Raw genomic sequence first — 12,049 nt, 5'->3', positions numbered from 1 at the left:
TCTTCCAACTCAACAATAAAAGACAAGCCAACTGTAAAGTGGGGAAATAGTTTGAATAGCCATTTCTTCGAAGATGTGGACAGTAAGCAAATGAAAAGATTTGCAATATCATGAGTCCTTAGGGAAATGTAAGCCAAAACAACGAGATATCACTTGAAAAATAAAAAGGGTTGGCAAGAATTTGAAGATGTTGGAACCCTAACGCATTGCTGGTGAAAATGTAAATGACTGAAACCAATTTGAAAAGCAATTTGGCATTCATCAAAAGTTAAACATAGAGTTACCATATGACCTAGCAACTCTACTTCTAGATATATAAGAGAATTGAAAATGCTATGTCCACACAAAAACTTCCATGTGAATATTCATGCAACATTTTTCTGAGTGGTCAAAAAAGTGAAAACAACCCTAATGTTCATCCACTCATAAGTAGATAAAAAAGTGTGATCATATATTCCATAACAGCCATGAAAAGAAATAAACTACTGATACATTCTATTGATACAGCATAGGTAAATGTAAAAAATATGCTAAGTGACAACATTCAGACACAAAAGGTCACATATTTTATAATTCCGCTTATATGAACTATCCAGAATATGCAAATCTATAAAGATAGAAAGTAGATGAATGGTTGCCAGGGATTGGGAAGTGTGAAGAATGTATAGTGACTACTAATGAGTATGGTTTTGTTTTGTTTTGTTTTGTTTCTTTAAGGACAAAAAATTTCTCAAATAGATTGTGGTGATGGTTGCACAACCCTGTGAATATGTAAATAAAACTGAATTGTTCATGTTAAAAAGGTGTATTCTATGGCATATGAATTATATCTCAATAAAGCTGTTATTAAAGAAATGAAGTAGTAATAAGTGGTAATAGAATTAATTAGTATGTTTTCAGTTAAGCATATTTGTATGGGAAAATATATTTTCAATAAACATGTGGCTTTATTTTATCCAGTGGTTTTCAATATCTTCTTTATACTCTACATTATTTACATATACAACAAACTTCTGTAATATTTCTCATATTCTATTAATTGCAAAAGACTGATTTAGTCTGCTTTACATGATAAATCAAGCTAGAAAATTATCTTGAAAATATTATGCAGAAGTAGCTTTTACTACAAATGGCTAGATAATTGAAGCATATTTTGTCTATAAATATAAGAATAATTTTATTTTTCTATTTGATCTTGCATCTGTATTTAATGCATTTTTAATAAAATCCTGAAAATTGAAGAATTAAATATGATGACAAGACACGATTTTGTTGAAAGGAAAAATCTCTCTCAGATTGAACATTTAGTACATTTAAAATATGAATGCAGCTGGACATAGTGGCTCATGCCTGTAATCCCAGCACCTTGGGAGGCTGAAGTGGGCAGATCACCTGAGGTCAGGAGTTCGAAACCAGTCTGGCCAACATGGAAAAACCTCACCTCTACTAAAAATTCAAAAATTAGCAGAACATGGTGGCAGGTGCCTGTAATCCCAGGAACTCAGGAGGCTGAGGCAAAAGAATTGCTTGAACCCAGGAGGCAGAGGTTGCAGTGAGCCAAGATCATGCCATTGTACTCCAGCTTGGGTGACAAGGACAAGACTGTGTCTCAAAAAAATAAATAAATAAAGTAAAACAGAATAATAAAATATGAATGCATTTTACACATATAGAAATTCCTCTATGAGCACTTAGGTTCTAAAAATATGTGGGTATGTGTTGTCCCTATGCCCATTAAGGCATACAGAAGCTATAGACATAGGCATATTCATGAACAGTTAAATTTCTTAAATGTATGAATTTTGATGGCATTGAATTTGTTTTGTTTTCTCTTTTAGTTGTAATTATAAAGCTTAGCTTATCAGCAACTTCAACAATCTCACAGCTATTGCACTTACTAGGAAAGATAAAAACGGTAGTCATAAATTACTATAAATTTGGTACAAACATAGCAAACATGCTACAGACTGATAAAAGCAGGAAGACCAACATTACAATGATATACACAACTACTGACACCATCTCTGGTGTCAGGAAGAGTTGACTTGCTTTAGTTATGGAGGGGTGATTAGATGTAGAATTTTATTTTCCTATAGAGCTTCAAAGTACATGAAATTCTGTAGACCTTTTGATACCATAGTTATATATTGTGTCAATAATGTGCTAGTCAGTAAAAAATGAAAAATCAAACTTTCTAATTGAGTCATATAACTGAATTTGTCTTCGTCAATTGATGTTTATGCTATAGAGATTTATTTAGAATGGAATATTCCAATCTGCTAAAACAATTTCTTATTTCTGTTATGTGTATATCTGTGGCAAAAATCAAAGCTTAGTGTGTCTGCATGCAGCCAAAAGCTGCCATTGTGACAGCTTGTCTTTCATTTTGTAGCATCCAACCACTTATTGTACACCAGCTGATTTTGTTATCCTGACCTGCCTGAGAAGTGGATATTACTCCTTAGTCCAAATGCATTCTACACCATGGAGCCTCAATTGGCACTATAAACTTAATTAAATACTGTCATTGAAACCAGCTGTAAACTAAGTAATAAACGCATTTTTATTATTCTAGCTGGAGCCCAGACAATTTGACAATTTTGGATCAGAGTAATAGACATATTTTGGGCATGCCTGCCCACAAAATGTCACTGCTGAAGGACTGGACTTAGAGAGCCTGTTCAAATCTATGACCCCACCTCCCTAACTACCTTCAGCCAACTGGGCTGTGGTTTTCACCTGATCTGTGTTAAACTGGTCAGATTCATCTGCGATGTGGAAGGACAATGGGTAGCTGAGCTAATAGCACTGAAGATTGAAGGGCTTAGGCTGTGTTTTTATGGTAGGCCATAATGAACCATGTCCAAATAGATGAGGGAGAGTAAGAAGCAATTCGCATAGACATAAAAAATAAAACAGAAAGAAGAAAGGGTTGTGTGGCATGAAAAAAGATATGCGCAGTTTTGAGAATTGAGAGATAGAAACAGGCAGTCTTTTGTTTTTTTCCAATGATGTTTTCTGCACTTGTTGCCCTCCATACATTTCTAGATTTCTCTATATCCTTTATTTAAAATATCACTAGGTGAGTTTTTTTTTTTAGTCCTTGCAGCTCAAAGGTATTTATCCAGAATAGTCAAGAAAATAGTACATTAGAGTTAGTATATTTAAATTAAAAGTTTCAAAAAGTTCTCCTGTTCAAAAAAGTTTAGACACATTTCTTTTCTTTTTTCATGAAAAACTGTAATAGAATCTTTTTTATCTCAGTAGGGAAACATCTTCTCTCTCCTTAGAATTCAAGCAATAACAATTCTGTGGGGTAATGATTATTCTAGATGCATTGTACCATGTAAATTAATCTTTGCTTTGGTAGCACTGTTCCAAAAAACAGTGCTGATGCTGAGTGAACAGAATGAACAAATTAATTACCCAGACTGCAAAATCAAATAAATCTCACAGTGGTGACCTTTGTGTAGTAGAATAAAGAAAAGCATTAAGTTCATGTAGCAACTTCGGTTGAAGTAAAACCAAGCTTAAATAGGGCCAAATGTTCTTATAATTTATACTGGATTGTATAGTCCAGGCCCACAAGAAAGTCCTGGCAGACAGAGTTGATCTTAAGGGTCTGGTCAATAGCAAACTGTTGGTCTTTGACTAAAAGGCAGTCTTCTTCATTAATGTTCCAAGAAAAAAAACAACACAGAGAAAATAAACACACTGATTTCTTCTCCTGTACAAATTATCTCCCTGTCCTAGGTTAAGCCACAGAACATGAGGCAGTTCATCTTGTTGCTCTGAGCTTTCACCGCTGCAGTTCATCTTAGGCCTGCAGCTGATACTCATCATCTTTCACCTCTACTTCTCATTCTAGATTTTTCTCATATTCCGCAGGTTCTGTTACTGTGCAAGGTGTCTTTGCTAATGGACTGACACAGAACTTCATCACCAAGGGGTCTGAGACCACAGTCAGTACAGAGTTCTCAGGTTGTGGCTGCTTTCCTGGTCCATTTACCATTAAAATTGGCCAGCAGAGTACCAAGAAAAGTACCTAAGCGTCAAACTTCTTCTTCCCTGCAAACCCCTCCCCTTCGTGTGTCATAATAGCTCTGTTTCCTTCTGATGGCCAGAGTCAACTATCCCTACCATTGTAATGATTCCTCTGTTGCCCTGAGAGTTCCTTGGTATAAGGAGCCTAAATGAAAAGATTGCAGACAAAGCTCAAAGCTTGTACTTAAATAGGATTCTAACCCTATCTCTTGTAGAACAAACAAGACCTATAGGACACAGAACCTAAGCTTGTGGAGAAGAAAGCACTTCTGTCTCCCCTCTAGGCCCTAATGTCATGTATTCTACTTAATGGGCACAGGGTGACAGAATCTGTGGACCCCATAGTTATGTGTCCACTGCCAGAGCTACTTTGCTGTAAAATGAGTCTGTGGCTGTGTTTACATTGCTATGAAGGAATTAGTCCATTTGCACTGAGCAAATGGTAAGCCCTCCTAAGGTGTTTTTCCATGTGAGGACTTGTGTGAAGAGACCAGCAGACATTCTTGCTCTTTTTTTTTTTTTTCCTTCTTCTTCTTTTGACTCAGGGTCTCTGGTTCTGTTGCCCAGGCTAGAGTGCAGTGACATGATCACAGCTCACTACAGCCTTGAACTTCTGGCGTGAGGAAATCCTCTCTGAGTCCATTTACGTTACTATAAAGCAATACCTAAGACTGAGTACTTTATAAAGAAAAGAGGTTTATTTGGCTCACAGTTCTGCAGACTGTACAAAAAGTGTGGCACCAGCATCTGCTTCTGGTGAGGGCTGCAGGAAGCTTCCACTCATGGTGGAAGGTGAAGAGAGAGAAGGTGTATCACACGGCAGAGAGCGGAAGCAAGAAAGAGAGGGGAGAGGTCCCCAACTCTTTTTAACAACCAGATCTCGCATGAACTCAGAGTGAGAACTTACTCATTACAGTTAAGAGGGCACCAAGCCATTCATGGGGGATGTGTCCACAAAGCCCAAACACCTCCCACCAGGCCCCACCTTCTAAATTGGGGATCACATTTCAACATGAGATTTGAAGGAGTCAAATATCCATACTATATCAATTGGTCTGAGAAAATATTATGCACAATTTCATGTTGATGGATTGAATACTCTGTAAGTGCTCAGATGGTGGTTCTGTTTCTATTCCTGCAGGCAACAAATGCAGATCTGTACCCTCGAAATCTGACAATCACCATCAAAACTAATCCCTGCCCCTTCCAAAATAAAGGGGTTTAATGTATTTAACTTGCCACTAAATGATTTGTTAGTCTCCTCTGGAGGCGGTGTCATATCAGAGGTGTTCGCAGTTGGTTCCTGTATTGGCAGATTGAATATTCAGCTTCCACGCTAGTTAAAATAGCATTATTGTAAGGAAGCTCATGATGTTAGATCCATACAGAGCCTCCAACTCTGCTAGCATGACCATTCCCTTCAGGAACTCATTGTGCCGGCATGGAGGTGGTCTGTAACAAAGGCTGCCAAAGTCAGCTGGCCAAGTTTTCAGTCTAATTTATTTTTTACTGCCTCCTACATGGTGGATTGTCCCAGATGGGTGCTAAAATGGGATACAAAGAGTTTTCTACTATGTGCTCACTCCATTCACAGGTCTTTTCTTCAAATCTCCTTGTTCTCGGTTTTTTAATCTTTCTTCTTCCAAGTTCTAGACTAAATAGATAAGCTATTTGGTACTGTCCATGAATCCATGGATGGATATTCTTACTTTAGGCGATTTCTCTTTTTACATAAAATGAATGACTAGAATAACATGGATGACCAGAGCAAAGCACAGTCTACTGGGGGTATGTCTCTTACTACTGTCTTTCAAGGCCTTGACCAAGTGGGGACCACAGTACAACACCAATTCCTTTCTTGTTACACTCAAAATACTTAGGTAACTTATTCATGCCAAATTGTTCCTCCATCAGTCTGTCACAAGGGACTCCCAAGAAGGAATGAGGGTGTGCTAAGGGAGAGGGATCAATACAATAGTTGTAAACCGCATATCTTTCTTGGTAACCAACTCATCTAACTTACTTGTGTTCTCTGGCATTGCTAGTGCCCTACCCTGGTTGTTACCTTTGGATGCCATCATGTTTTAATCTTTATATCCTACTCTTTGAAGAACCTTTATCTCACCTCAAACCTATTTTATACTTCTTGCTCATTAGTCAAATTGATAGGGTACCATTGATATAGTGGGGTGATGTGCTGCTCAGTCAATGGTTATTTCTACTCTGAGAATGGATTTAGGATTGGAAACCTTTATTAAGGCAGTTAACATGAGCCTCTGATTATAAATCTTTAATTTCTTTTGGCTGCACAGACAACATAACACCCTAGTGACAACACATTTTATAACCATCTCTATAGCTCCTCATGGGTCAGGTCTCCTGGTAGCCACTCCAACCCTTTCTGACCTAGCCACTCATGAAGATAATTTGTACTCATCTTACTTCCACCAGATTACTACTAGTTTGGATTTCCACAAGCCCTTTAGTGACCACATAATTCTATTCAATAACAGTGTCTCCTACAGTCAGTCATGCCTAGAAAGGACATCTACCAAAGCTTCTCATTGATACTGCTGCCCTATCAGCAATGCATTCCTTATCACATTGGTAAACATAATATGTAATAGGCTTGTATTAATTTGGGTTTAGATTTTTTCTGTTACTCAGCATGTTTTTGAGATTCACCTATGTTGTTGTATGCAACATATACCAGTATTTCTTTTTTTTTTAATTGATGAATAGTATTCCATTCTATGTAAATACTATAATTTGTATCCATTCACTTCTTTATGAATTGGTGGGTGATTTCCAGTTGTAAGGTATTAAAACTAAGCATCTATGAATCCTATATATATGTGTGTGTATATATATATATCTTTTGTGTATACATGTTTACATTTCTCTTAAGGAAACACCAAGGAGTGTTACTGCCAGTTCATATGACAAGTGGTATATATTTAACTTTTTATAAAAATAAAACTGGCAAACAGTTTCTCAAATAAATTTTACTATTATACATTCTCAGCAGTCACAAAAGTCACAAAGTCACAAACATTGTCCCTTATAATTTCTTTTAGAAGCTGTAGCTTTAGATTTTACATTCAGGATTATAATCCATTTTAAATTCATTTTTGTTCATTGTCTGAGGTAAGTGTTGAAGTGCATTTTTCCATATCAACACCCAGTTGCCTCATAACCATTTGTTTAAAAATCTATTCCTTACTGCACCCCACCCTCCCAATGCCTCTGCCACTGAAACGCCATGGTTACTTTTTAGGAACTCAGTTGAACATATCTGTGTGGTCTAGTTTGGGACAGTCTATTCTGTTCCTTCCATGTATGTGTCTGTCTACCTTAGATCTTGATTACCATAGCATAACAGAAAGTTTTGAAATCAAGTAGCATAAGGCCTCTAACTTTGTTCTTTTTCAAAAAAATTTAGGCCACTGTAGATCCTCTGTATTCCTTGACAAATTTTATAATAGTTTCTCAATTTCTCCCCCAAATATAAAGCCTGTTAGAATATTGACTGAGGTTGTATTGAAGGTATAGACCCATTTTGGAGAATATCTTAATAATATTGAATCTTCCAATATATAGTTATGGTTTATCTCTCTCTTTTTAAAAAGATTTTCTTTCATTTTTTACAACATTTTGTACTTTTAAGTGTATAGATCTTATAGATTATATTAAAATTGTCTCTAATAAGTGTTTTATAATTTTTGAGCTATCAAAAATGGCATTAGCTAGGAGTGGTGGCTCACATCTGTGATCCCAGCACTTTGGGAGGCCAAGGTGGGTAGACTGCTTGAGCACAGCCTGGGCAATACAGTGAATCCTCATCTCCACAAAAAAATGAACAAAAAATAGGTATGGTGGCATGCTCCTGTAGTCCCAGCTACTCAGGAGGATTGGTTGAGCCCAGGAGGCAGAGATTTCAGTGAGCTGAGATTACACCACTACACTCTAGCCTGTATGACAAAGTGAGAATCTGTCTCAAAAACAAAATAAAACAAAACAAAAAACAGGAAAAGACAAAATATACTTTAAAAAATAAATTATAAAAAATGACATTGCTATTTAAATTTAGTTTCCTAAATATATAAATTATATATATAAAAATGCAATTGTTTCTATATCTTGACCATTTGTCCTGAAATGTTTCTAAATTCACTTACTAGTTTTAATGGCTTTTCATATTATGGATTCCTTTTTTGCATACCAATCATGCTGTCTATTAATAAAGTTTTACATCTTCTTTCCAACTTACTTGCCTATGGACCCCATCCCCAACCCCTCAATGCCCCTAAGTCACCCAGTAAAAAGTTGTATATTAAAGCAGTGGGAATAGGCATCCTTGCTTTTTCCCAAACTTAAGAGAAAAATAATTTAATCTTTCGTCATTAAACTGTGGTGATATATTAGGCTTTATTGCACTGTGGAAGTTTTCTTTTATCTCTAGTTCACTGAAAGTTTCTATCATAAATGGATATTGAATTTTATCAAAATTCTTTACTTTGCCTGTTCCTATTGAGATGATTATACCATTAGTCTTTACTCTGTAAATATAGTGAATTACACTGATTGATTTTCAAATGTTAAACTCAATTTGCAGTCCTGGGGCAAACCCCACTTGGCCATTTTATAATACTTCCTTTATGTATTACTGGATTATACTTTCTAATACTTTATTAAATATTTTTGCATGTTTATTCTCAAGCAATATTGATCTGTAGCTTTCTTGTCCTTTTCTGTGTGGTTTTTATATAACTGGGAATAACCTGATTTTTATGTTACCAGAAATTAATATTCCTCAATGATCCCCCTTCATCATTTAATTCAAACAATTTCTTTAGAAGAACAACATCTTTTTGACATGAAAGAAGTTATTTCATAGTAATATTAGCCCTAATTTTTTTGTTCCAACAAATTTCCAGTTTAGAGCATACCTACATTTTAGGCTTGTAACTTAGAAGTGAAAGATCAAAAAGGTAGGGGAAGATGAATATTGATTCTTTCCTAATCTGAATGGTTTTTCAATCTAAGTGCTTGAAATATTTTTACTATGTGATTATACACACACACACACACACACACACACTCTTATTCTCTTCAATCTTCTCCAGTTGATACTGACGTTCTGTGAAAGAAAACTACTAGTTATTGTGCCCAAGAGGATACGAGAGAGATTTCTTTCCTATCCCCTTGTGACTTGTAGGAAGTATAGAGAAGCATCTAAATTGCTTACTCTCGCAAATAGAATCCTGTAATTTTTATCCATGATTGATTTTCCTTTCTCTGTTATTGCAGCTCCGAGTGGGAAAGTCATTGGTGTACCAGCACTAGGCAGCGCAGCTGCAGACACACAGTGATACCAAGTAATGTGGCAGGCCTCCTTTTAAGTGCATCAAGTGGAGGCCTAGACAGCAGGGGCATAATTTAAATAAAATCTTCCTGATGCAACACCTTTCAGACTCTGAAAAAGGCCCTTTTTTAGGAGGTGTGACACTCATATTAGATAAGGCAATCATAACTGTAAACAAGCATACTCCAGAGGACTGACAACGCTTTTTAAAAATCCAATTACATGTTCTTATTTGGTGTTAGTGCAAACAGAAAAATAACAAGCCAACTTATTTCATCCCCACCGTGATTTCCTCAAGGCTAATTAAAGTGCACTCTGCTGATGCCTAAATCGTTCAACTCTAGGCAAACCAAAGATTTAAAGGGACACACACCCAATCAATGTGTGGCTGTCAGTAAATGGCATTGTGTTTGGAAATGGGCACAACAAATTCCTTCATTAACTTGAATGCTGGAAATTTCCTGTGAAAAGAAATTGGTCTAACAAATTTACTGCCATAGATTTATGAACTAGACTTCATCACTCTGCATAAAGTATTGGTAAGTTAAGTGATCAATGATTCTTCACAACATATGGCATAATCAATATGAATTTGGGGAAGAGATAGAAAGACATTAATAAGGCATATTTTATGTACAGGGCTGTTCCTAAAGATTAAGAGCTCTATAAATCACACAGGAGCTGAGTAAAGCTAGAATAAAAATAATTAGTAAATGTAGTAAATTTTAAAATTAGAAAAAATATCTATATTATCTTGGGTGGCTTTAAAAAGATTTTAAAATATTTATAAGGTTTTTATTTCATGGTAAGGTTTTGGGGGATGTTGCTGGTGGCTTTTTCCCCCAGTCATTTTGTTTGTCACTTTATTAATAATTCCAAATAATGACAAAGAAATATATTTGTGTATCTAAATTACTCAGAACTATTTTCAGGAAAAAAACAGTATTAGCCATGCCCTAGGGCACACTGTTAGGACCCCTTGATTCCATTATCAAGTAGTCTATTTAGCTCTCCTTGTTCACTATTGAAGGTCAGAATTTATGAATAACCCTTCTGTATTATCATAAAATGTGCACTCCAGATTTGTGCCAGAGATTAAAATCTTAATCTCATAACACCTCTTCAAAGCTTAGATCTGAAAATTAGAACACCTAACTGATCAGCTGCCCAGCGTTCACTTTTCTTAGAACATATCCTCACAAAGAAGCACATTCAAATTGTGCTACTATGTGCTCCTTGTAGACCTGTTTTTACTGAATGAGGTTTGATAGTATGACATTTGCTTGCAATGAGGAATAATGCATAACAATGTTCACTACATCACATAGGGTCTTCTCTATGAAAGCTATGGGAGAATTTCCTAGCATTCTAGTAGCAAGAAAAGTTCATTTTCTCCTGAAAAACATGGTTTATATTTGTTGTAAGAACACTCTATCACAATAGAAACAGTTTTTTAAAAAACATGGACTTATAGATCAAAGCCATGAGTTTTAGAAGTGTGTTTTAACATTATAGTGTTATAACATTAATATGATATTGTTATATTATAAAATTATAACACCGTAATATTATCAAATTATTATAATACTGTTATACATCAATTTTTAGCTATATCATTATCCAAATAAAGGTTCATTGCTGAAGTGAATTACTAAAGTCCACCATTCAGAGATCTTCAATGAGTTTTCAGACTTAGAAAAAAAAAAGACCAGGTGCAGTGGTTCACACCTGTAACCCCAGCACGTTGAGACATCAAAATGAGACAATGGCTTGAACCCAGGGGTTGAATACCAGCCTGGGAAACATAGTGAGATGCCATCTCTACAATAAAATAAAATAAATTAGCTGGGTGTGGAGGCACACACCTGTAGTCCCAGCTACTCAGGAGAGTGAGGTGAAAGGATTGCTTGAGCCCAGAAGTTGAGAGTTTGAAGCTGCAGTGAGCCATAGGATTGTGTCACTGCACTCTAGCCTGGGCAACAGGGTGAGACACTTTCTCAAACAAACAAAAAGAAAAAAAAAAGAAAAGAAAAATGATCATTAGTTGTACTTCAGCGCTTCTGGTTTATGGTTATGCATAACCATAATGCATCTAGTTAGCAATTATGCATTCAGATTTTCCATATATTTGACTAAACTATTTATTACACTACATGAAAAAAGAAAATTTAAAACCACCTAGAAAACATGATTATTATATGGTTTTTTTCATTTCTTTAGAGTTTTTGGATGTAATTCAAAATTATAGTGTTGCCTTACCTAAACTGTCGAAAGAACTATTTTCTTTATCCATTCCATTATCTCCTCATTCCCACCAACGAACAGCCATTAAAAAATAGTACATCTGTATCTACTAAAATACCTAGACATTCCATTGTGATGAATGAGTGCTTGCTTTTGAGGAAACCCAAACCTTTCCTTCTGTATGTGGTTAGAGATGGCTATATCTGGAAGAGCTATGTTTCAATAAAGGCAAAAAGTTATGGCTTAATGCATCAGGCAAAGGATATTCCCACAAATAAAGCTATGTATGCAGGAGTGGAGACAGCCTCAATATTCATGAATTCTGGAACTTAATCTGTACAGAGCAATAGAGAGTGAGGCAGAGGACATGTATCTCAGTTCATTTTGTGCTGATAT

General features: G+C 35.8%; 1 long non-coding RNA gene across 2 annotated transcripts in view; it reads left to right on the top strand.

The window, feature by feature from the left end:
- The window catches only part of LOC103881958, a 116,632-nt gene extending 105,374 nt beyond the window's left edge, over positions 1-11,258 (top strand). For both annotated transcript variants that reach the window (XR_004182128.1, XR_004182127.1), the window contains one exon: positions 9,355-11,258. This is a non-coding gene — a long non-coding RNA (uncharacterized LOC103881958). The remainder of the gene's footprint in view (positions 1-9,354) is intronic.
- The last annotated feature ends 791 nt before the right edge of the window (positions 11,259-12,049 follow it).

Source organism: Papio anubis, chromosome 2 (assembly GCF_008728515.1).
Source record: "Papio anubis isolate 15944 chromosome 2, Panubis1.0, whole genome shotgun sequence".
In the NCBI taxonomy this organism is placed as follows: Eukaryota; Metazoa; Chordata; class Mammalia; order Primates; family Cercopithecidae; genus Papio; species Papio anubis.
Note: the sequence above shows the minus strand (reverse complement) of the source record. Positions and strands in the feature narration are given on the sequence as shown.